Source organism: Triticum aestivum, chromosome 5A, assembly GCF_018294505.1.
Source record: "Triticum aestivum cultivar Chinese Spring chromosome 5A, IWGSC CS RefSeq v2.1, whole genome shotgun sequence".
NCBI lineage: Eukaryota > Viridiplantae > Streptophyta > Magnoliopsida > Poales > Poaceae > Triticum > Triticum aestivum.
In genome coordinates, this window is record NC_057806.1 from 202,016,744 (window position 1) to 202,044,321 (window position 27,578).

Below are 27,578 nucleotides of genomic sequence, written 5' to 3' on the forward strand. Positions count from 1 at the left end.
ACTTCGTATCGTGGCCAAAGGTACAATATCGATTCAACGCTATAAAGATTGGACACTCACATATCACATTTTTCTATTTAAATAAGCCTTTTTAGTTGTGCATGCCAAAGTTACAATGATGTTTCTTCAAACAACCAATGTAGCTATCATGAACATGCACCATTGTTACTCTTGCATTCAAATTCATTAGTCTTGGATGATTTAAGTTTCTATTTTGAAGTAATATATGTAATATTCATATATGAATTCAATGGGTACGCAATTTATGAAATGGAGGCTATGTAATCATATGAGGTAACACTTTTAAGTAGCTGACTACAATATCCATTTCTTTTTGTACGCCTCTACACTAACACGTCAATGCATTATGTTTAAAGTAAATAACCAATGTCACTAAATTATCTATTTACACGAGAAATACATAGGTTGAGCAGTTGATCCCTTTTTTGTGAACGCGCCACTACACCCGTACGATTGGTCGCACCCGTGTGAATGTCTAAGTTATCGGCGCATCATCCCGAGTTATTGTCTTTTTTCTGTGGTGGACTTCACACCAGTTAATAACTACTGACGCGTGCCCCGTCTACATAGTCTAGCATGACCTTCCCACTAGCACGGTCCAAAATTATTTTAAATTAGATACGAACGATCCCACAGGCGGCAAAATCTTCCGCCTCCTTCTAAAATATTCGCCACCTTAGTCTTTAGCATGTGAAATCCCCCTTTTGTCCTTGGTGCACGGAGACCAACAGTTACAATACCGCCCTCATCTACATGATACGTCGGGGCTACTTTGGTAACTTCCGGTTCCCCCCACTACACGGCACCCCCATTTCCTCTCCCCCTCCCGCAAAAACGACAAACTCCACAGCACCAGAGCATCTTACATCACGCCGTCCGTACTTCATCGCCCTTTCTCCCCTCCCCTCTCGAAACCTTAGACTGCTCATCCACCGGCGTACCATAGCCCATTCACTGCCAGCGGCGTTCACCTCGCCGGATCTGCTTCTGCGGCCGCATCTACCCCTCCCACCTCCCATAGAAACAAGTAGACTGCTCATCCACCACTGTACCACAGCCCATTCAGTGCCGGCCATGTCCACGGCGCCGGATCTGCTTCGCCGGTACTCTCGTCAACCGCCGCGCATCTGCAGCGCCTCATTCGTACTCCCCACCGTAGACGCTTCTTCCACACACCCCGGAGCCGCCCCACCAACGCCCCCGTCGACGGCCTCTGATCCTCTTCGCCGACACCTTCCTCAACCATACCGGAGCTGCTTCGCCGACACCTTCCTCAACCCTACCAGAGTAGCTTCGCCTATACCATTCTCAACCCTACCGGGGCTGCTTTGCCAACTCACAAGTACACGGCCTCAGATCCGCTTCCTCGCACCCTCATCCAACCTACCAGAGCAGCTTCTGACGCCCCTTCCACGGCCGCAGATCCGCATCATCGACACCACCCTTAACCCAACCACCGGAGCAGCTTCTGACGCCCCGTCCACGGCCGTAGATCCGCATCATCGACACCATCCTTAACCCAACCACCGAAGCAGCTTCACCTACGCCCTCGTCCACGGCCATAGATCCTCTTCGCCCACACTGTAGTCCACCCTACGGGAGCCGCTCCACAAACACCCTACTCGACGGTTCTAGATCTCCTTACCGGACCCCGACAGCCAGCGCAGTGTCATCACCCTTGACGTTTGTAACCTGATTCCCATAGTCTGGAGAGATGCCAAGCACCTGCCACGGCCTAGGTACTTGCCACCTTTAAACCCGTCCAGCATCACCTGCCCAATGTACTTCAAATATACTAACCGGTCGCTGTTACCTGTTATGCAGCTGGCAAGAACTGCAAGGATGATGTTTCTTCTTGATCTAACAGCTTGGCCAACCAAGATCCTGGACTGAGGCATTGCTATGATCTTGTAAGCGCGTCTCTCTCTCTCTCTATTGTATTGTTCTGTGCTTGCCAGCGTGCTTTGCTAGGATTTTCGACCAGTAATCCCTTTGTGCAGACAATGATTTCTACTACTGGCTGCTAAATTAGATATGTATATGTCATACATGATACCACCTCGTACCTCTGTTCCTAAATATAAGTCTTTCTAGATATTCCACTATAGGCTACATACGGAGCAAAATGAGTGAATCTACACTCGAAAATGCATCTATATACATCTGTATGTGGTCCATACTGGAATCTCTACAAAGACATATATTTAGGAACATGGGCAGTACATTACACAAAATCGTAGGTGGCATGTAGGAATTCCAGTGCACTACATTAGGCTCCCTTAGAGTGCCTGCTAGTCCAGCATACAGAGTCATGGCTAGTTTATGGTACGCACACAATCGTTAATTGGTGGTTTAAATATGCGCAAGGGATATGCAATGTAGTATCATGTAGAGATGTCTGAAATTAGCCGTGTCAACTTGCAGATAGGGTTACACAATGAAAAAGTACAAGATGTAGTGCACCAGTGGCGACGGCTCGCTGGAGGAACCCTAGTGCTGCAGGCAGGGGATCGAGGTAGAGGGAAAGGGGAGAGGAGATGCAAGCGGGCAGGGCAATGAATGCTTGCGTGTTTGTTTTTACTTGAGGGTCAGGTGTGACACGGGCGTCAGCAGTTGCATTTTGAGTGTAATATAGGCAGACAACAGAGTCATTTCACTATTCCCCTTCCCTTCAATTTTTAGTGAGGTTCTACCCGAAACACCCCCCTCCAAAGCGAAATTAGTTAAGCCCAAGCCCATAACTCAAAAATGACTTCTTTACATCTTTTATGGCTTATTTTGACAATATGCCCTGAAAAGGCGGAATCGAACTGGCCCTTAACCTGCAATTCAATTGTGCGTGCAATGATGAATCACTCCTGCCTGCTATCTGTACATTTAGGCATCATCATACATGGCATAACCTAATACATGTGCATTCCATTGTAGAATCTGGAATATGCAATGTTTATGTTAGTTCATACATTGCACATGATGTTTAAATGCCCCTTAAATCTGGTCAGTCAAGTGATGGTCTTTAAGCCTCCTTCTTTGCTTCTTTTCTTGATATGTAAGATTTGCTCACACATCTGTTCAATTGCTTGTTTGCATCAGCCAGCCATACTAGGACTGTTTGCTTTGATTACTTGCTGTTCTTGACCTAACACTCTAACAGAGCTTGTCAATGATTTAAACACTAAGGGCTGCTGTAGTGGGGCCTTGTCTAACTCATAGGTGACATAAAGGTTTGGTTGTACACTACAGTAGGCAAGTATGTTAGGAAAGTATGCATATTTATCTTCCAAGGAGACGAGTAACTAGTTGACATAATTATGTGGTGTTGTTTTGTTATAATCTCATCCTTTTGTGTTCACAGACTGGAAAGTATGCATATTTATCTTCCAAGGAGACGAGTAACTAGTTTGTGTCACCTTGCAGAGGGGGTGCAATGAAGATAAGATTGAGGATTTCCAAGTACAATATGTTAGGAAGGAGCCTTGCAAGAGAAGTAGGAGCTGCGCTGAGCCTCTTGAACCTGCTAAGGTAAGTCACTGTATGCAACTCAACAGTTCAATTCCTTGCTTGTTTCAGGCATAGTTAATTTTCTCTTTTCAATTACTTTATTTGTCCTCAGTTAATGAGATGCCCAAATAATCATGCCTGATGTTCGGTACTTGTATCACTATTAGTTGACATAATTAAAGGCCTTACCATTTAATTACTCTGCCGAAGTGTGCCTGAAGCTTTGAAGTCTATTAACCAACTATTATTGCATGAGGCTCACAATCTAGTTTATACTACGCTAATGATTGCATAGTTTTGCCTGCTGTAGTATGTTTGTATGAAACCCTCTGCTGTTCATTATGCTCCCTAAGACTTTAATGGAGGCACAGAATGGCTAACTGCTTGCTTACTTATAAGCAACGTGTTGTTTAAATTTGTAACTTGTTTGTGTTTTCGATTGGGACCCAACATCATGCTCCTCTGGTGAGCTAAGAGGGATTTCTGTATGCAGGTTGCACAGACTATCTTTTTTATAATTTTTAAAATATCACCTGCTTATGCTTCATGACGTGTAACATTTTTTTGAAAGTGACGTGTAACATTATTGTTAGTCCTGTTTTGCCATGTAGTACAAAATAGTGTCTTGTTCGCTTCACTGTTGTAACTATATTTTTGCCCTAGTCATGTGTACTTACAGAAACATTTCAGGATGAAGTGACATCAACACAAAGATCTGCGAGCAGTGCGGCATGGCTGTTACCGAATGATTATGGATTGGAATTGGAATGTGCTGATGTTCTGGAGCATCAACTAGAGGTGGCAAGACAACGTGTACATGATTGTCAACGTATAATCAACAAGTTGAGACTGGACATGCAGGCATTAGATGCAGGAGTCAAAAAATGAAAAAGACACTGAGGTAACCATGAAGGAATTGGAGATTTTGCAAACTGAAATTTGTGCTATCTGAATCCGGCCAATCCTATTTTCTAAAGAGATTATAGTTCAAATGGAGTTAAGTTGATGCGCGTCCATGATGTATGAGTTGTATTTGCCCAGTGTATGTAATTTGCTGTTTGTGTATGCTTTATTATCACCTATGCCGAACCATAATGCTCAGTGGGTATAATCGGCCGTAAGTTCTTTATTGTATAGTGTAGGATTATTCTACCTTTCTCTGCCTTGATCTCTTTGGTGCAATAGTGTAGGCTTTTCAGAGGTGATAGTATTGAGTAGGATAATTCTTTGAATATGCTATATCATTCAAACGGGGGCCAATTCGCCCAACCATGGCCCTTCACGGGCCGTCGGATCCATGGGCCTTCTACGTCTCGTAGGATCCATGGGCCTTCTACATCTCGTAGGCTTCCATGGGCCTTGTACGTCTTGTAGGATCCATGGGCCGCCGGCGCATTTATGGGTCTTGTACGGGCCTTTAATGGGCCGTATACGGGCCTTTAATGGAAATCATACGTTTTATGGGCTGACCATAACGGGCCGTTAATAGGCTGTATTTGGTGATGCTATGAAAATGGCCTAACAGACTAACGGTCCACAAACGGGCCGACTGTAACGACGGGCTGAATTTGGCCCACAAACAAAAAATGACAGTAACAGGCCGTAAGTAACCGAATGCTGCAAATGAGCCCAAGAATAAATGGGCCCTCAGAAGGCCGAAAGTTAAGTTGGGCTGGAAACGGCCCAACGGAATAACGGGCCGTTAATGCGTATAAAGTGATACACTCTTCATTACGGGCCAGTTTCACCACGGGCCATTAATGGGTGTAAAGTAATACACTGTTCATTACGGGCCAGTTTCAGCACAAGCCGCTAATGGGCCAAGAGTTACAAAGGGCCTCATATGGGCCGAAAGACGTCATGGGCTATACATGGTCTAGAAGTGAAAACGGGCTGGAATCATATTGGACGGCCCAGATGACGCTACTGGGCCTAATTCGGATAGGGCATAACGGGCCTTGGGTTAGCGGGTTGTAAATGGGCTATATGCGAACATGCTGTTAACAGGCTTTCCATGGGACGGCCCGCCAGCTTTTGACCAAGTCAAATGGGCCGGCCTTTTCATAGGAATGGGCCACTATTGGGTCGTGCCATGTGTCGACGTATCACATGCGCCTTCTGTCCAGTGAGTGGTTGACATCTATCCCAACGATGAGCCGACACATGTTTCCTCTAGCCAATGATGATTTTACACGTGGAAAATCCCCATTGGTCGGGGCTGTTAACGGGTTATCGGATCCAAAACCAGACCTGATAGCTTAACGGCGTTCCGTTACGGTAGATACCATGTGTCGATCACCCTTGACGAAAGCACTTCTGTGACGCGCGATTTATTGTCATGGAAGTGGACACTTCCGTGATCATAATTTTGGTAATGTCATGGAACACTTCTATGAGAGCACAGGTATGACTATCTTGATTCTGTCATAAATTTGTCATGGATGTACATGCATGAGCAAAAAAGCGACCTACTGTGACAAACACGTATCATCACGAAAGTGTATTTTTTTGTAGTGGCAGTCTTTTGTCGTCGCCTGATCGAGCGAGGAACCAGTTGTGCTTCTCCGTTTTGGCAAAGGTGTTGTGATTACAAAGGACAGTAACTGTAGGGACACTTCATCATATCAAAAAGGACAGAGATTGTTAATGTCAGCATTGTTCAGAGTATGAATAGGATAATGCCAGAAACAACATTGACATGTCCCTATTGGAACTGGGAGGAAAATACTGGGAAATGTATATTGGGTTCAAAAATATCGAAGTCCATGCATAGTTATACTCATGTTATCTCACAATTGATTCTTCATAGGAAACTACCATGTTATGCATGTTATGTAATCATGTTCTGTCCTCACAAACAAATTCTTCAAGGAAACTAACAGACCATGCATTGTTATATACTCGTGTTTTGTGGAAAAAAAATTGTGAGGATATTATTCTAGCCAATGATTGCTGCGGGGCGAATATAGGTATGTACACATGGTAAGCATTACATGATTTCACTACTTCCAAATATAGAGTTCTCCATATGCACATTTACTTCCCTAATATTTGGTTAGATGATCCAACAGTGTGATGCATGTTTCTACATCATGAAAATGAGTAAACTAACATGTCCATTGATACACACTCATATTTAGTAGTATATAGATTACTATAAAATAAGGAGAATATCCATATCTTCCTAACCGTTTGATTATTCAAGGGTACTAATTGGCTATAATGACATGGTCACAATCGTATGAATTAACTCATTCCAAATATAGATGATTTACGACGTCTCTAATACATTGCCATAGTTATACTCAAATTCTGCTCAAGTAGGGATATGCCAATCATCACAAAAAGTTCAAACAGTGTCATGGCGTCATCCTTAACATCAGACGGAAACGACTTACACGCGCTGTCCTAGCAATAAGTCGTGCCATCCGCTTTGTCGATTGCGTAAATGATGCCATTGTGTTCAATAGCATCACAGAAGTGTGTATCAGCTTTGACGATCCACTGCGAGGTGAGCTGTCTCCAGCTAAAGAAGGCACCAGCGGAAAGATAGGTGAGTCCGCGGTCGAACAAGGCAATTAGCTTGAAGTCTGCGTAATTCGCATCTCATGTGTGCACTTGGCAGATTACAATCTTCTGCAAAACAAGGTGCATCCAACTGACTTCGTAACCTAGATGACTTGGACCGCGACGGTAAAACCCTATGTAATCAAATGTAGGAAGGATAATCTCCTGGGAGGTGTGGAAGTTCACGAGAACCAACTTTTTCATGTCTGACGGCAGGCATCCAGTGGGAGCTCTTGCCGACCCAGTACATACTTGCCAAGAAGTTTCGGGCGATGGTGATTGGATCGAGGTCGAGGAAAATGATGTATGGCATCCCACTACATACCCGTAAAGAAGTTTTGGCTAATGGAGGTCAAATTGAAGTCGAGGGGCATGATGTACGCCTTCTTATCATGGTGAGAAAATCTCGCAAGACTAGATAGCAGCAAGCAGGGTGTCTTGAAAAGCTTAGGTCATGCTTCGACAATGGCCGTGTGGATGTCCCTCAAGCATGTAGCCACTCGCAGGGCGCTCTACATATCCATACACGAACAACAGAGGTCGAGGATGTCAATGGGGAGATTGCTCAAATCGCGGCTCATATGGATGTGGTGCGGTTCGCGTTCGGCCAGGGTGGAGTTTGGAAGGTGGGGTTCTGGGGGGGGGGCTTGATTTACGGGGGAGAAGGCCCTCAATGCTGGAGCGGATAGCGAGGGAATAGTGGTACTGGGGGAGGCAAGCGAAGTGAGGGTATGTGGGGGCATAGTGAGATGATGAAGAGTGACCTCGGGATCTCAGGCGAGACGAGATGGAGATGGTCTGGTGCTAGGGGAGAGGGAGACGAGGCGAGGCATGCTATAAAGCGGCGGTGACAGTGACTCCACAGTGCATAAGGTGAGGCTGACTTTAGTAACCTGAACACGCCACCTGGACTGGTGTCACCTCGGGCACTGGGTGTTTTCACTTCAATGTGAGGACCGGATGAATAATATTTTGACCGTCAAGTGTACCAAAGTTGTACTACTACTACTACTACTACTACTACTACTACTACTACTACTACTACTACTACTACTACTACTACTACTACTACTACTACTACTACTACTACTACTACTACTACTACTACTACTACTACTACTACGACTACTACTACTACTATTACTACTACTACTACTACTACTACTACTACTACTACTACTACTACTACTACTACTACTACTACTACTACCACTACTACCACCACCACCACCACCACCACTACTACTACTACTACTACTAGTACTACTACTACTACTACTACTACTACTACTACTGCTGCTGCTACTACCTACTACTACTACTACGGCGACTACTACTACGACTACTACTACTACTACTACTACTACTACTACTACTACTGTATAGGAACATGAGTAGTACTGTATAGCGGAAATAGGTCTCCCATGCTAGCATGCCTCTGGGTTCACTTCATCCTCCAGGTATCATCCATATTGCAAGCAGAACCAATTCTCGTGCATGCAGAAGCGCGAAGAAGGCTTTTTCTTTTTTAAGGATAACCACATATTCCTTAACTAGAGCATGTTATGTCTCCCACGCACACGGCAATATCCATCCGAACCAACAATGACACATTTTTTCTCTGCTTGCATAGGTAGCGCTAGAAGGATGGGCGCGTACACAGACATGTACCACTCCTCAGTCTACCTGCATAGCCTTTTTGTTTAGTCTACCTAGACATCTAATCAACTGCCTGCAGGCGACTTCTCCCATTTACTTCTCCATTGGGAACCGATTCCTCGGCCTCTTTCTCCTTCATCTTCATTTGCATGCAAACCAGACTACATTCACATTGTTTTAACCTCTTCATATACTCCTGGAGTAATTCTAAAGCCCCTTTAAATAATCATCTTCTTCAGTTAGTCTAGCCATTTAATCCTAATTCTGCAAACCATAGCCCTCAAGTCCAACGGTTCCAAATGGCGAAAGAGATCGAGATGCAGGTTTTTAGTGTCCAACATGTCCTTGTCAAAGGCTCATTGAGCATAGTTGCCACCGTCACCGACCACCCAAGGTAGTTCGGAAGTGGATCAACAATGTATCCAACTCCCTCCAAAAGGTGGAGATGAAGGTCATCGGTATCAACTTAGAGTACATGGAGCGTGCCACTAGGAAGATCCAACGCCCCGCCGTCCTTCAGTTGTGCCTCGAAGATGATGTTTTGGTGTACCACATCATACACACACCCTTCATACTAGGTGAGCTCCACGATTTCTTGTCTCGGGAGGACATATACTTCTGTGGGGAGCCATCGCAGGGGACAAACAGAAGTTGGAGCCGTACAACCTTGATTTGAAAAGAACATTCTGTCCTCACAAACAAATTCTTCAAGGAAACTAACAGACCATGCATTGTTATATACTCGTGTTTTGTGGAAAAAAAATTTGTGAGGATATTATTCTAGCCATTGATTGCTGAGGGGCAAATATAGGTATGTACACATGGTAAGCATTACATGATTTCACTACTTCAAAATATAGAGTTCTCCATATGCACATTTACTTCCCTAATATTTGGTTAGATGATCCAACAGTGTGATGCATGTTTCTACATCATGAAAATGAGTAAACTAACATGGCCATTGATACACACTCATATTTAGTAGTATATAGATTACTATAAAATAAGGAGAATATCCATATCTTCCTAACCGTTTGATTATTCAGGGGTACTAATTGGCTATAATGATATGGTCACAATCGTATGAATTAACTCATTCCAAATATAGATGATTTACGACGTCTCTAATACATTGCCATAGTTATACTCAAATTCTGCTCAAACAGGGATATGCCAATCATCACAAAAAGTTCAAACAGTGTCATGGCGTCATCATTAACATTAGACGGAAACGACTTACACGCGCAGTCCTAGCAATAAGTCGTGCCATCTGCTTTGTCGATTGCGTAAATGATGCCACTGTGTTCAATAGCATCACAGAAGTGTGCATCAGCTTTGACGATCCACTGCGAGGTGAGTTGTCTCCAACTAAAGAAGGCACCAGCGGAAAGGTAGGCGAGTCCGCGGTCGAACAAGGCAATTAGCTTGATGTCTGCGTAATTCGCATCTCATGTGTGCACTTGGCAGATTACAATCTTCTGCAAAACAAGGTGCATCCAACTGACTTCGTAACCTAGATGACTTGGACCGCGACGGTAAAACCCTATGTAATCAAATGTAGGAAGGATAATCTCCTGGGAGGTGTGGAAGTTCACGAGAACCAACTTTTTCATGTTTGACGGCAGCCATCCAGTGGGAGCTCATGCCGACCCAGTACATACTTGCCAAGAAGTTTCGGGCGATGGTGATTGGATTGAGGTCGAGGAAAATGATGTATGGCGACCCACTACATACCCGTAAAGAAGTTTTGGCTAATGGAGGTCAAATTGAAGTCGAGGGGCATGATGTACACCTTCTTATCATGGTGAGAAAATCTCGCAAGACTAGATAGCAGCAAGCAGGGTGTCTTGAAAAGCTTAGGCCGTGCTTCGACGATGGCCGTGTGCATGTCCCTCAAGCATGTAGCCACTCGCAGGGCGCTCTACATATCCATACACGAACAACAGAGGTCGAGGATGTCAATGGGGAGATTGCTCAAATCGTGGCTCATATGGATGTTGTGCGGTTCGCGTTTGGCCAGGGTGGAGTTTGGAAGGTGGGGTTTTGGGGGGCTTGATTTACGGGGGAGAAGGCCCTCAATGCTGCAGCGGATAGCGAGGGAATAGTGGTACTGCGGGAGGCAAGCGAAGTGAGGGTATGTGGGGGCATAGTGAGATGATGAAGAGTGACCTCGGGATCTCAGGCGAGACGAGATGGAGATGGTCTGGTGCTAGGGGAGAGGGAGACGAGGCGAGGCATGCTATAAAGTGGCGGTGACAGTGACTCCATAGTGCATAAGGTGAGGCTGACTTTGGTAACCTGAACACGCCACCTGGACTGGTGTCACCTCGGGCGCTGGGTGTTTTCACTTCAATGTGAGGACCGGATGAATAATATTTTGACCGTCAAGCGTACCAAAGTTGTACTACTACTACTACTACTACTACTACTACTACTACTACTACTACTACTACTACTACTACTACTACTACTACTACTACTACTACTACTACTACTACTACTACTACTACTACTACTACTACTACTACTACTACTACTACTACTACTACTACTACTACTACTACTACTACTACTACTACCACTACTACTACCACTACTACTACTACTACTACTACTACTACTACTACTACTACTACTACTACTACTACTACTACTACTACTACTACTACTACTACTACTACTACTACTACTACTACCACTACCACTACTACTACGACTACTACTACTACTACTCCTACTCCTACTACTCCTACTACTACTACTACTACTACTACTACTACTACTACTACTACTACTACTACTACTACTACTACTCTACTACTACCACTACCACTACTACCACCGCCACCACCACCACCACCACCACTACTACTACTACTACTACTACTACTACTACTACTACTACTACTACTACCTACTACTACTACTGGACGACGACTACTACTACGACTACTACTACGACTACTACTACTACTACTACTACTACTACTACTACTACCACTACTACTACTACTACTACTACTACTACTACTACTACTACCACCACCACTACTACTACTACTACTACTACTACTACTACTACTACTACTACTACTACTACTACTACTACTACTACTACTAGTAGTAGTAGTAGTAGTAGTAGTAGTAGTAGTAGTAGGAGTAGGAACATGAGTAGTACTGTATAGCGGAAATAGGTCTCCCATGCTAGCATGCCTCTGGGTTCACTTCATCCTCCAGGTATCATCCAAATTGCGAACAGAACCAAATTCTCGTGCATGCAGAAGCGCGAAGAAGGCTTTATCTTTTTTAAGGATAACCACATATTCCTTAACTAGAGCATGTTATGTCTCCCACGCACACGGCAATATCCATCCGAACCAACAATGACACATTTTTTCTCTGCTTGCATAGGTAGCGCTAGAAGGATGGGCGCGTACACGGACATGTACCAGTCCTTAGTCTACCTACATAGCCTTTTTGTTTAGTCTACCTAGACATCTAATCAACTGCCTGCAGGCCACTTCTCCCATTTACTTCTCCATTGGGAACCGATTCCTCGGCCTCTTTCTCCTTCATCTTCATTTGCATCCAAACCAGACTACATTCACATTGTTTTAACCTCTTCATATACTCCTGGAGTAATTCTAAAGCCCCTTTAAATAATCATCTTCTTTAGTTAGACTAGCCATCTAATCCTAATTCTGCAAACCATAGCCCTCAAGTCCAACGGTTCCAAATGGCGAAAGAGATCGAGATGCAGGTTTTTAGTGTCCAACATGTCCTCGTCAAAGGCTCATTGAGCATAGTTGCCACCGTCACCGACCACCCAAGGTTGTTCGGAAGTGGATCAACAATGTATCCAACTCCCTCCAAAAGGTGGAGACGAAGGTCATCGGTATCAACTTAGAGTACATGGAGCGTGCCACTAGGAAGATCCAACGCCCCGCCGTCCTTCAGTTGTGCCTTGAAGATGATGTTTTGGTGTACCACATCATACACACACCCTTCATACTAGGTGAGCTCCACGATTTCTTGTCTCGGGAGGACATATACTTCTGTGGGGCAGCCATCGCAGGGGATAAACAGAAGTTGGAGCCGTACAACCTTGATTTGAAAAGAACCGCTTACGTACAAACCAAAATAAAAATTCTTGTAGAAGATTGTGATAAACCGGCACCATCCCTATTCGACGTAGCAAATTGTGTGCTCGGAACAAATCTTCAAATGGGTGAAGAGACACTGGCATTAATGCCGTCTGGATGGGAGAATTATCCCTTGACGTACGAGCGGATACAATATGCTGCCCACGATGCCCGAGTGAGTTTCGAGATAGCTGCAAGGTCCAGAGAGCATCTTGCGAAGCCATCTCTCACAGAAAATGAGAAAAATAAGAAGAAGAAGAAGAAGAAGAAGAAGAAGAAGAAGTTGCGCCAGCGGTAGGGCATTATGGATGGACGAACTATTTCCTCTCTTGTAAAAAAATATTTCCTCTGTGTGTATATTGATTTAGATGGAGTATTTCTATGGTGTGCATGTCTTTGGAACAAGTAGTACCATGGGTCCGCTTGACTATAAGGAACTATTTATCCGCCTAGATTTCTCTACTACTCCTTCTAGCGATCGGCATGCATTGCATGTGTCCGTAGACATGACAACTTGTCCATGGAAGTTCAACTACGGCGACCATCATGTTTCATCCACTGCCATTCGCGATTCCCATGACGCCGTTCCAAACCATGGCACCATGTCCCCCAACGTGCGCATGACATGTGGGCTACCTGAAATGCGGCGAGCATCAAGTTTCTACCACATCCACACGCAATTTCCACAATGCCACTCGAACCCATGACACCTCACGTCCCCCGGCCTGCGGCTCACCCCTCTCTACCCCACTACCCCTCTGCCTTCGGGAGCATTACATGTGGACCAGACACCTATTGGGTCCACATGTTATTGACTCAAAGACAGGTGTAGTAAGGCACTAAAGCTTAGTCCCGAGGGCCCCAAGAGGGAAATGTAACTTCCGCGCTAGGCCTTGTGGTGCTATCGCTGCATGAACTCATGCCAAACTCAAGATTTGTTTCTTATTAGTACATGCACGCAATGATTTAATGGACATTGTAATCTTAACATGTGATGGAGTGCTCTAAATTTGAATTTGAAACTTATAAAACAAAAAACATTCAAAACAAATAAACTGGAAGAGAGGGAGTATACCGTAGGATGTGTCCCATGCGAAACAACTCCCCTGGTTTGTCACCGCGAAGATGCGGTTAGAAAGGAGCACAGCGTCTTCGTAGTCGTACGGCAAAAAATCGGTCGCAGACAACATGGTCCACCTTTGACCGCCATGTGCAAGGTTCATGAAAGCAATCACGATGTCGAACACCGTCATGAGAGAGTAATTTGGGTTGGTGGACGACCTTATCGGGGTTTCCATGATTGCTATCTTCTTTAATCTCACTGTGGTTCCATTGTAACAATTTAGGAGGTGGCCCGTTGCATGGCTGATCCCAATGTTGGACAAAGGTTCTACGGGAATGGTGTCACCGTTCTAAATGTTGTGCAAATTGATGTTGGTACTGAGGGAGTCCTTGACTAAGGGGTCCTCGGGTGTCTGGCCTATTATCTATGGGTCGGACTGATGGGCTACGAAGATATGAAGACCGAAAACTGTACCCATATCCGGATAAGACTCTCCTTGGCGTGGAAGGCAAGCTTGGCGAACAACTATGAAGATTCCATCTTATGTAACCGACTCTAGGTAACCCTAGATCCCCCCGGTGTCTATATAAACCGGCAGGCAGAGGTAAATTAGCCCACGGCCATACATGTGACCACCGGCAAAACCTGAACAAGAAAGCATGACATACAAGATCAATCTACGGATCTCGAGGACGCGCCTCGACATGTGACCATGGCCACCTATTCGGACGTGACAAGCCCAGTCATAGAGGCCTCGCACACCCTCATTGCTTCACTGATGAGGTCCTGGATCACGAATTCCCCGCAGCCCGTGAACATAGAATCATATGATGGAACCACGGACCCCGCAGTGTGGATCGAGGACTTCATTCTCCACATCCATATGGCCCGCGGAGATGACCTCCACGCCATAAAATACCTCCCTCTAAAACTCAAAGGGCCAGCTCGGCATTAGCTAAAAAGTTTGCCTAAAAATTCCATTGGCAGCTGGGAGGACTTGGAAGAGGCTTTCCTCATTAACTTCCAAGGTACATATGTTCGACCTCCAGACGGTGATGCCTTAAGCCATATAGTTCAATAGCCCGGAGAGTCCGCCAGGAAATTCTGGACAAGGTTCTTAACTAAAAAGAACCAAATTGTCGACTGTCCGGACACTGAAGCTCTAGAAGCTTTTGAGCATAGCATCCACGACGAATGGCTCGCTTGCCACCTCGGCCAAGAAAAACCAAAATCCATGGCATCCCTCACGGCACTCATCACCTACTTTTGTGCGGGCGAGGACAGTTGGTTGGCCCCTAGAAAAAACAATGCAAGTGACGCTGGCACTCCTGAAGTTAAAAGCAACAAAGACAAGTCTCGACGCAATAGATACAAGCGCCAAAACAATAGTGACAACATCGAGGATATGGTGGTCAACATCGGATTCAGTGGCTCTAAGTCCGGTCAGCGAAAGAAGCCAGTCCAAAAGAACAATTCGGGCCCATCCAGCTTGGACCGCATACTTGATCGTCCATGCCAGATTCATGGCACCCCCGACAAGCCTCCTAATCATACAAATAGAGAGTGCTGGGTTTTCAAACAGGCAGGCAAATTAAATGACGAGAATAGGGAAAAGGGATCGCAAAGCGAGGGCGATGACGAAGGGCCACGTCAACCGAACACAGGGGGATAGAAGAAGTTTCCCCCTCAGGTCAAAACAGTGAAGATGATATATGCTACCCACATCCCCGAGAGGGAGCGCAAGCGTGTGCTCAGGGATGTCTATGCGATAGAGCTAGTCACCCCAAAATTCAATCCATGCTCGTCATGCCCGATCACTTTTGATCGCCGGTATCACCCAACCAGTATCCGTCATGGAGGCTCAGCCGCACTGGTCCTAGACCCAATAATTGATGGGTTCCACCTGACTCGTGTCCTTATGGACGGCGGTAGCAGCCTCAATCTGCTCTGTCAGGATACAGTGCGAAAGATGGGCATTATCCCGTCAAGGATCAAGCCTACAAAGACCACCTTTAAAGGAGTCATTCCAGGCGTAGAGGCCCAATGTATGGGCTGAATTACACTAGAGGTTGTCTTCGGATCTCCGGACAACTTGCGAAGCAAGGAGTTAGTCTTCAATATCATCCCATTCTGCAGCGGCTATCTTGCACTGCTCGGACGAACTGTGTTTGCTAGATTGAACGCAGTACCCCACTATGCATATCTCAAGCTTGAGATGCCCGGCCCACGCGATGTCATACCTGTCAATGGCAATATGGAATGCTCTCTCCATACAGAAGAGCACACAGCTGCCCTAGCAGCAGAAGTACAAAGCGGCCTTCTCAAGCAGAACCTTCATTCGGCTGCCGAGCCCTCGGACACCCTTAAGAGGGTCCGAACTACTCTGCAGCAGGAGAGCTCAGCTCGTCAGGACCTCGTCTAGCTATCCGGCCTCCGTCTCAGTCCCGATCAAGTGGTGGCATGCGTGTCACGCATACATAACTACGCACTCAAAATTCCACGGGCATCGACGGAGGCATAGCTAGCTTGTGATCCAGGGCACGGCTCAGCCGACATCGGATACACACATACTTTCTCTTTTTCTTGTTTTCTTTCAGGTTTTAATCCTACAGGCCCCATCGGATGGTCTGGTTATCGGTCCTCATGAAGGATAAATACACCAAGATGGTGAGGAGCGCAGACATACAGGGACTTTTTAGGTGATTCCGTTAACGATAACTCTTACTGTTTTCCATGACCCACATGCAGCTCTCCCCTAGTTTTGGCATGTTAAATAGCATGCGGCTTATTGCACTACTTGTATAAATGCGCCTTGAAGTACTAATTACATTACAATGAAAACAGTTTGTAGCTGGAGTTGTAGGTCCCCAGCTTTTTTCCTTCACATCTTTTCTGTTTTCTTTTTCCCTTTTGTATTTTTTCAGTTTCCCTGTGGATAAACCCATCAGGTAGCACCCGTACACTTTGGTATGTTTTGATGTTTCCCAGGGGCTTTATAGCACCCCAAATTACTGCAACAAAAGTCTGAACACTTCTTATAAGTATAGTTCGGCACCCCGAATTTAGCATTATATGCATTGGCTCTAAATCATGTCTTTGGTCAATAGTTGGGTTGCCCAGCTCCTGTGCTTGCTACCCTACATTCTGCTACATCGGCTAGGGTAGTAAAGGGAGAACTACTTCGATTGTGCCCTGGTCTAAACCGGATGAGCACCTAAGTAGAGAAAGCCGAAAACTGACTGTCATGATGCGGCGAGAGCCGGTCAGCTGTTCGGAGGTCTCAAATCGTTGGAGGTTTTTCCGCATTTTGAGATGGATCGTACTTCCCGATCAAATGCTGACAGCACTCTGGTGCATATACCAAGGGCTGCGCCTATGTTTTATTATAAAACTCCTATGGCTAAGTGAGCGCGTTCAAGTCGTATAGTCTGGTTGCCTGGTTCGTTGCGCTAAACAACTCCTTCGAGGACCATATAATTGGATCAAGATTGTTTAGATACCATTCCGAACACCTCCGTACTACCGATGTGAGGGCAAAAGCCGACGACAAGCCAACCCTCAGATTTCATACAACATGGTCGCACAGGAGGACACAATCGAAACATAAATTACATTACAAAGCGGATTTGTTGTCATCATACAAGACAAAATATGAGTGTATTCACTCAAAAATAATGTCCTACCCGCACTGCGTGGCTACAATACGAGACCCCTCTAGGACATCCGCAAAATAGCGCTCGGGTGTATGGTGCTCCTTGCCCTTCGGCAGCCCCTTGGTCAGCTCGACGGCGTCCATCTTCGCCCACCACATCTTCCAACGAGCAAAGGCCATCTGGGCACCTTCAATACAGACCGACTGCTTTACAACCTCAAGTCACGGGCAGGCACTAACAAGCCGCTTCACAAGCCCGAAGTAGCTACTGGGTACCGGCGTGGCAGGCCATAGCAGGACTATCAGGTCCCTCATGGCCAGCTCGGCCACCTTGTGCAGCTCGACCAAATGTTTCAGCTGGTCGTTGAAGGATACCGTATGTTCTGGTCCAAGATATTGAGACCAGAACAGCTTCTCCGTCGAACTCCCTTCCTCGGCTCAATAGAATTCGGCAACATCGGATACGCTGCACGGCAAATCCGTAAACACCCCTGTAGAGCACCAAATTTGGGTAAGTAAAAGGAGGGTTTCCTTCACAGACTTGCTTTCCATAATTAAAGCCTTACCCGCCGCAATCTTCTTAGCTGCCTGGAGTTCTTGAAGGGCGCTCTGGGCCTCGGCTCGAGCCTCTTGTGCGCTCTGGCGGGCGTCAGCAAGTTCAGACGCCTGCGTCTTAGAATCATGCTCCAGTGACTCGTACTTCTTGACGGCATCATGAAGCTCTTGCTGAACCTCGCTGACCCGGGCCTCGTGCTTTTCGTGTACAGCGTGTTCCTTGTCCACTTTGTCCTCGGCCTCAACTAGTGCCTTCTTGAGGGCCGCCACTTCGGTCATAGCCCCTAGCATAGTCCATGACACTTTAGTCAGCATGAAGTATTCTATCACTCCCCGAGACCGATGCGCCATGTGTCTTCGAGTTTTTCGCTGTCTTTGCCATGTCATTTGCTTGCATGTTGCATCTTGCCTTTTCATCATGTGCATTGCATCATCATGTTTTTCAAAACTTGCATTCGTCCGGGTTTCCCAGTTCTTTCCGTTGCCCGTTCTGAGCCCAGACACACTTGCACGCGCCCACGGCATGTCTGAAATAGTATTTTATAAGTGGCTGGAAAATGTTCTCGGAATGGCTTGAAAGTTGGCATGCGGTGTTGTTATGTTGTAGGTAGGACACCTTCCATGTTTCATCGCATTCGGAGTTCGTTTGACGCCCTAACGGATAACTATAGCGGCAATATAGTTGGTCAAATGTCGGATGTTTTCGATCTCCAGAAATGGTTGTCGGGTTGCATTCCCCCTCTCTCTTCTCAGTCCAACCACACACTTGACCTCGTTTGCCTAACCCCTCTTTGCACAGTGCATCGACCCCTCGCGCGTGTCCGAAGCTTACCCGAACTCGACCCAGACAGTCATCACCGATGGGTGCGGATCATCCCCTAACATCTATAAACCATCTTCGTTTTGTTAATTGGACTTCCAGACCTATTTATTCTCGACCGTCCAATTTCGATCGGAGGGTCCAAACCTACTCCTTTTGTCCCTATAAATAGACCACCTCTTTCCAAATCAGGCCAAAACCTAATTTCTAGGGATCCACCCCTGTCCAATCCCCGCCACCGCCAGTCATCCACCCCTCTTCTTCCTTGGGATCCCTCCCGATCCACTCACCTGCCTTCTCGAATCCCCATCCATCCTATCCAAATTCTTCGAGCAACCCACTCCCTCCATCGATCCACCGCAGGAGGGTGATTGCTCCCCTGCCTCCCGCGATCCCTGCTCATCCCGAGCACTGGCCATGAGCCATCCCAAGCGCCCTCTCTCCTCAGCACCGTAGCAGCCGCATCGAGCCACATCGGGAGGAGCTCGATCCCGACCAGCTCGCCGGAGCTCCTCTCCAGCACGCCAGCGATCACAGCGAGGACCGGCCTCGTCCCGCTCCTCTTCTCCCCTGTATCTCCCTTCCTCCCCATGCTTCTCTCTCTCACATCTCCCTCGCGTTTCTCTGGCAGGAAACCCCATGGCCGCCGACCCCTGCCTCGCCTTGGGTCTCATAGGGATGTCGTCTCGCTGCTGGATCCGCCATCCCTATGCCTCCCAGCCTCCTCCGCGCTCGATTCCCGCAGTTCCCGAGCCAAGCTACCGCCCTAGAGATTCTCCCTCGCCGGCGCCTGTCTCTAAGGCCAAGTATTGTCAGCGCGTGCTCCTATGTCAAGCAGGGGAGCCAGGAGAAAGAACCCAGTGCCATGTCCCGCTCGCCGGTGCTCGTTGACTCCATCCTTCCCGCGCGAAACCCTCCTCACCAAGTCCCTCACTGCGCCACCTCCCTGTTTCGCTCCTGCACGACCAGGAAGACGAGTGCCTGACCGGTCCGACCTCGCGCATTGACTGTGCCCCTGCTTCTCTCGCTGCTGCCTGGTCGAGCGAGCGAGGTGACCACGTGGGCCGCATCCCTTGTCAAGGCCCAGCGCGCCAGCCTCCCCCTACTAGCCTTGCCTCCAATCGACCGGGCCTTGGCCCATGGGTGAGCTCCCCGCAGCTCCTCCTCTGTTGGCCCAGTCCAGTAGATTCAGCCCGCTTCTATTTTTTTCCCTATCAGCGAATTTATCTTTTTCCCATGCTTAATAAATTTGCAGAAAACCCCTAAGCTCCATGCATATCATAAATCACCAACCGTGCATCTATTGTAAAAACATTATATATGAAAAATGCTTAGAATATCATCTAGTTTCATAATAACTAACTCTCATCCATGTTTAAAATGTTTAAAATGTTGTCTGTGGTTATTTTGCATAATTCCATGTTAAAATGATTTATTCCATAACTAGTCAGCCATACCTCGGTTTTAAATAATCTTTATATGTAAATGGGTTAGAAAAATGCCTAGTTTAACATTGTGTACTTGCTTTGAATGTTAAACAGCTCTAAAATATGCTTTAGGTCCGAACAGTACCAAATCCATAAATTTGCACATGAGGATTTTTCGGACATGTCGCTTGTTGTTCCGGCCTCATTTAAACTTGCTTAGATAGGTAGTTTTACTATGCTTCACGCCATGCTAACCAACATTTAATTTTGTTGAGTACTTAAACGGGAGAGAACTAAATAATTGTTGTGGTGTTTCGTCAATATGCAACTCATTGCATATTGAGCTCCACTTAACTTGTAGTTTTGCTTGTGCACTTTACCATGCCATGCCTCATTAAACCGGACATGCATCATACTTGGTTGTGCAGCATGCCATGATTATGTGATGGTTGTTTACTATGTTGTTTGCTTCTTTCCGGCTTACTTCTCGCGTTAGATTCGATTTTGTTCCGGAGTTGTGAGGATTCGTTCGACTACGTCCGTTTGTCTTCTTCATGGACTCGTTCTTCTTCCTTGTGGGATCTCAAGCAAGATGACCATACCCTCGAAATCACTTCTATCTTTGCTTGCAAGTTGTTCGCTCTTTTGCTATGCCGCGATACCTACCACTTGCATATCATGCCTCCCATATTGCCATGTCAAGCCTCTAACCCACCCTTCCTAGCAAACCGTTGTTTGGCTAAGTTACGGCTTTGCTTAGCCCCTCTTATAGCGTTGTCAGTTGCAAGTAAAGATGGAGTTTGTTCCATGTTGGAACATGGATATGTTGGGATATCACAATATCTCTTATTTAATTAATGCATCTATATACTTGGTAAAGGGTGGAAGGCTCGGCCTTATGCCTGGTGTTTTGTTACACACTTGCCGCCCTAGTATCCGTCATACCGGTGTTATGTTCCTTGATTTTGTGTTCCTAATGCCGTTGGGTCTTATGGGAACCCCTTGACAATTCACTTTGAATAAAACTCCTCCAGCAAGGCCCAACCTTGGTTTTACATTTTCATAACAACCTATTACCTTTCCCTTGGGTCGGCCAACCCGAGGGTCTTCATTTAACCTCCCCAGGCTAGTGCTTCTCTAAGTGTTGGTCCGAACCAGATCCACTTGCAGCGCCACCTCGGGGAAACTTGAGTGCTGGTTTTAGCTGTACGTAGTGTTCATCCGGTGTTGCCCTGAGAACGAGATATGTGCAGCTCCTATCAGGATGTCGGCGCATCGGGCAGTCTTGCTGGTCTTGTTTTACCATTGTCGAAATGTCTTGTAACCGGGATTCCGAGACTGATCGGGTCTACCTAGGAGAAGGAATATCCTTCGTTGACCATGATAGCTTGTGATGGGCTGTGTTGGAACACCCCTACAGGGTTTGAACTTTCGAAAGCCGTGCCCGCGGTTATGGGCATATGGGAATTTGTTAATGTCCGGTTGTAGAGAACTTGACACTTAATTTATTTAAAATGAATCAACCGTGTGTGTAGCCGTGATGGTCTCTTTTCGGCGGAGTCTGGGAAGAGAACAAGGTTTCATGTTATGCTTGAATGTAAGTAGCTTCAGGATCACTTCTTGATCATCTTTAGCTTCTCGCATGTGCTTTGCTTCTCTTCTTGCTCTGTTTTGCATAAGTTAGCCACCATATATGCTAGTGCTTGCTGTAGCTCCACCTCACTACCTTTCCCTACCCATAAGCTTAAATAGTATTGATGTCATGGGTGTGAGATTGCTGAGTCCTCGTGACTCATAGATACTTCCAAACAGTTGCAGGTGTCGATGATACTAGTGCAGGTGACGCAACCCAGCTCAAGTGGGACCTAGATGAAGATCTTGATTGTTGTTTTGTTTCGTTCCCTGTTGATTAGTAGTGGATCCCAGTTGGGGCGATCGAGGATCTAGAATTTGGGGTTGTCTTGCTTTATTTTGGTTCCGTAGTCGGACCTTGATTGTATTCTGGATGTTGTATGATATATTTATGTATTGTGTGAAGTGGCGATTGTAAGCCAATTCTTTATCCCTTTTCTTATTCGGTACATGGGATGTGTAAAGATTACCCCTCTTGCGACATTCCTACCATGCAGTTATGCCTCTAAGTCGTGGTCCGACACGTGGGAGATATAGCCGCATCATGGGTGTTACAAGTTGGTAATCAGAGCCATCCCCGACTTAGGAGCCCCCTACTTGATCGAATCGTTGACATTCTTGAGTCTAGAACAAAATGTTTTGAGTCTTAGGATTATATATATCGGAGAGTAGGATTCTATTTACTCCTCAGTACCCTCATGACTCTAGTGAGGCCTCCTGATGTAGACGTTTTGACTCTCCTCTCCTCTCCTCAAATTTCACGAAATTTTTTTAGGATCACGCGGGTATCTTGGAATCGTTCCGATGGTTTTGTGACGAGAACATTGTTCTTGGTGCCGCCTGACATTTAGGGGTTGTGGCAGTGTCCCGAGGAGTTGATCTCCGAGGTATTGTCGTCACAATTTTATTGTTGTAGTTCTGGAATACCTGAGTTTCACCGACATCGAAAATCTCTTTTATGCAGTTGATGGTGAGATACCCTCGACGCCACCCAGTACTGGGGCCGGAGTTCGGGAGTATTGCCATAACTCGTATAACGGATGCTTTTCGAGGGTTGAGGTAAATGATTTCCGATGGTTTCTCGGTTATGTGTTGAAGGATGGATACAGCTGGATGTAGGAATTGTTAGTTTGGGTGAGATATTATGCTGCCCCTGTATCCCCAACACCTGATTGCGTAACCAGAAAGTTTTGGGAGTTTATAAGTGGGAATTCAAGTATCTCGTAGGATATCTTTCCAACAGACACATGATACGATATGGGGTCTATCATATGTTTGTCTCCAGCTTATTCTGCAAGCCAATCCTTTGTTTTATTTTGGTTTATGGTATTCGAGTTTCTTCAATGTCAAGTGTTGATTCCATACCTTTTTCAAGCGGTGTTCTCATATTCCTATGTGTATACTAATCATTCTCGTTTATCGAGATTGTCATGTCAATTCTTTCAAACCGGTGTGATTCTCTTCGAGATAATCCTTTCATTTTTCTCATCTGCAAGATCAACTCAAAGTCTTCTCAACGTTATTTGTTTCATCAATCTCAAGTTGCCTTTGTTTTCACGCCCTCCCACCCTTTTCTTTAAGGACTCGGATTTATTAATCTAGTATCCATTTTGTTCATGTGAACTTTCTTCATTCTTTTCCTTCAATGTTCTTAACCGGTGATTCTTATGAAGATGCTAAGGGAGCTTTAAGTTCGTCACTCTTCACTTGTTTTCTTCTTCGGTGGATTCAAGTCAACCTTTGTCGATCATATCCTTTCCTCTTTTGAAATATCTTCCCAGGCCGGTGCACCTCTTAATCATCCACTTCTCGCTATTCAATTGTTCCGGAGTGCTGAAGATATCTCGGAAGATTCATATTTTCCATTCTCAATTCGCTTATGTTCTTTTTAGGGTGCTATCTCATTCAAGTCATTTAATTCAACCGGACCAATCTCTCTTTTAAATCATTTCAACGGTGTTTCTTTTGAGTGGGCTCTAACCCACAGGTCTTTTCCCAGGATCTTACCTGAGTCTTCTAATTTTTTCGGAGTTACTCTCAAATTCTTTTCAAAGTTTGACGTAAGAATGAGTTCTGATCAGTCATATGTCTTTATTCAAGATCTTTCAAATTCTTTTCATCGTTGGTTCATCATTTCCAGTCTTCATTGTTCCGGAGTGGCTCATCAATTGTCATGGTGGCTCTCATCATCTTTCTCAACATTTGAAGACCGAAGAGGTGTTCCTCTTAAATCCTCACTGGTTTTTCCAAAGATTCGTGGTTCAAGCTTCCTGCCATCCTCTCATAATTGTTTTTGATTGTGAGAATCCTTTTCACCCAACCGGAGCAATTCAGCAGTATTTTTTTAGTTTGATTCTCCAGAGTCCATCTTCTCAAAATTATTCATTCCAGCTTTCAGCTCTCGTTCTCCAAATAATACCGGTGCATCATTCAAATATTCTCTTATCAGCTCGTGATCTCTTCGTTCTCATGTATCAAAATTCCCTCAAGTACCTTCATTCGTTTTCCAATTCTTCCCGGTGTTTCTTTATGTTTTCCTCAGTCATTTTCAATTCTTACGGTGGCTTGTTCAAGATTCCTCTTCCTATGTTCTCATATTAATTCATTCGATGTTTCCAAATCCTACCGGTGGTTCGTTGAACACCTTTCTCAAGTTTACGCTATATCTCTCTTAATCTTTTCTACGAGAATAAGTAGTATGCCAAATCCGTTGCTTGTCATCAATCTAAATTGGTGAATGATACACATAACATAATTATTATTCTTGTTTCATCCAAGCATTCTAATTTCTTCTTTTCGGAGTGGTTCATCATATCACATTCTCGGTTCAGGATGCTTTATCTTTTCTTCCGGAGTTCCAAGTTTCCACTTTATTTCATCGCAAAGCTCCATCCAATCATTGCGAGGATTCAATCCTATTATTTTCATCCTTCATTTCCTTTTGATCATTATTTTATTACCAGAGTTCTTCATGGAGGATCAACATGGTGGCTCATCAAGGATTCTTTTCATTCTTCAATTGTTCTTCAAGATTTCTCTCGGAGTTAAGATCCACCAAGCTATACTCTAAAATAAACATGGTGCTCAACACATGTTTTGTTTGAGGAGTTTAAGCATTCTTCATCTTGCATTCCGAAGTGCAATTCTTGCTCTCTTATCTTTTGAGGTGTTGTTATTTCAATGTTGATAATTTCCCTTCATGTTTCATGATTCACAAGTTTCAAGAGTGGCATATCTAAATCCATCATTTTCTCTTTGCTCAAGACATCTTTTCAAACCATCAATCTCTTCGCTGGAGTTATCTTGGGTTATATTTCACCTAAAGCCTTCCCTAAGGGATGTTGCTATTTATGGTGTCCATAAATGACCAAGTTCTTCATTTATCCTCCTGGTGAAATAAGTTCCTCTTCTCCTTGTTCATATCAATCCAATCTATTGTTTTTCGTTAGTGGCAGAATTTCACCTCAAGTTTTGGCATGTTCCCCATAAGCCCACAACGAGTTTATTCTTTTCATTATTTATTTTCCACCAACTCCACTCAATCCTTGTTTTAAAGGATGCCCTCTCAAATTCATTTGAGGTAGAACATGTTGTTTTCTTCTCCGTTCTTTTCATTGCATTCTTTCATTTCTTCCGGAGGCATTGTGATGATGCTCTCTTCACTCATCATCTCGTATTGTGTAGATCATGTTCTTTCTTTTGCTTATCCATTGAACCGGAGTGTCGTGTCCTTCATTCTAGTTCTCTCATCTTATCAAGTTTTGCCCCCTTCTCAACCGGAGTGCTGTCTGAAATCTTTCTTACCCCTTGTGCCATTCTTTCAATAGTTATGGAGGCAGTGTGCTATTGATTTTTTCAAGTATCATCCAATCTTCCGAAGTTCATGTTCAATTCCTTTCATTTACAGTCGTAGTGCTTCCCAAATTATATCATTCTTTTTCCTCCTCTATCTTGTGTTAACCTGAGTGTTGTGGCTATCATTCCTCGTCTAACCGGAGTCTCCTCCAAGTGCTTTCATGTTGCCAAGTTCGTATTCTATGCCTTCCATTTACAACCGGAGTGTTGTCGTAATTGATCTTTATCGTTCCTTGTACATCTCGTTTCAACCGGAGTGCTTGCATGTACTTCTTGTCCAGTGCAACCCTTTTTCTTATGTCTTTCAACCTACAAGGTTCTAGTAATGTTCCTTGTTCCTCTTTTCTAATGAAGTGTTTTCAACTTTGTTCATCTTCGTTGTATTCTTTCTTTCAATTTTCTCAACCTCTCAAGATTCTTTGGTTTCACTCTTTTGTCAAAGAAGCAACTTAGTTTATGTCAGGACCCCGATTCCAAGTCACATCGATCTAGCTGGTAACACCTCATATCACTTTGCGGCCTCACGCACGGTATTCCCACGGCTGTCGCCTTACCATGGCCCGGGGCCGTTTGCGCCTTTTGGCTCACGTATATGATAGTGTCGCTAGCATCCATATGACGGAGAACCCGGGCCGACATGGCTACTCGTGAACCCAAAGCGGCAATAACCCATGGAGACAGGCATACATGAATCAACTTCGAGCATGTCGGTCAGCAGCTTGTGAATTCGGGCTGTAGTACTGGGCTAACAGGACTCAGGTAAACCAGGCTGTAGCCGGCTAGGCAGGACTCCGGATGTCACCGCGTGACATTTCCCTGAAGGGACAGACACAGGAACGAAGTGAAACACATGCCGGCCAGTCAAGTGTCCTGAGCAGTAGTGTTGGGCTAGCAGGACTCCGGTGAACCGGGCTGTAGCGGACTACTATGGCTCAAGGAAGCACTATACTACATTTCCCCATAAGAGAGGCTGCCAAGGATAAACGACTAGATTGTCGCATCCCACACATACCAAGCATTTCAATCATACACACAATATGCTCGATATGTGTAAATACAACATGGCATCACAACAAGACTCTACGACTCAAGTATTTATTCACTAGGCTCCGAGGAGCGAGATATTACAAACATGGGTCTCATGACCCAACAATCCTAGTATACAAATCAAAGCACATGCGGAAGCTTAACATGTCTAGGGACAGACATCTACAAATGAAAAGGGCTGAGAAGCCTGACTATCTACCAGATCCTGCCGAGGGCACAAGATCATAGCTGAGGTAGCAAGCTAAACGTCGAAGTCCACACGGAACTACTAGCGAGACTGAAGTCTCTCTGCAAAACATAAATTAAGCAAACGTGAGTACAAAGGTACTCAGCAAGACATACATCGGAACTAGCTACATATGCATCGGTATCAACAAGGGGGGGTGGAGTTTGACGGCAGCAAGCCAGCTTTGACTCAGTGGCTAACCTGAACTATGACTGCAAGCAACTCTTTTGAGGTGGCGCACACGAGTCCACATATTCACCATTCAATACACCACTATGGATCCGCTCCCGTCTCCCTACGAGAAGGCCATCCATAGCACTCACACTTATCTTGCGAGTTTTAGAGTATCCACTTCCACTTGTCTATGAACTGTTATAGGCAACCTAGAAGTCCTTTACCGCGGACACGGCT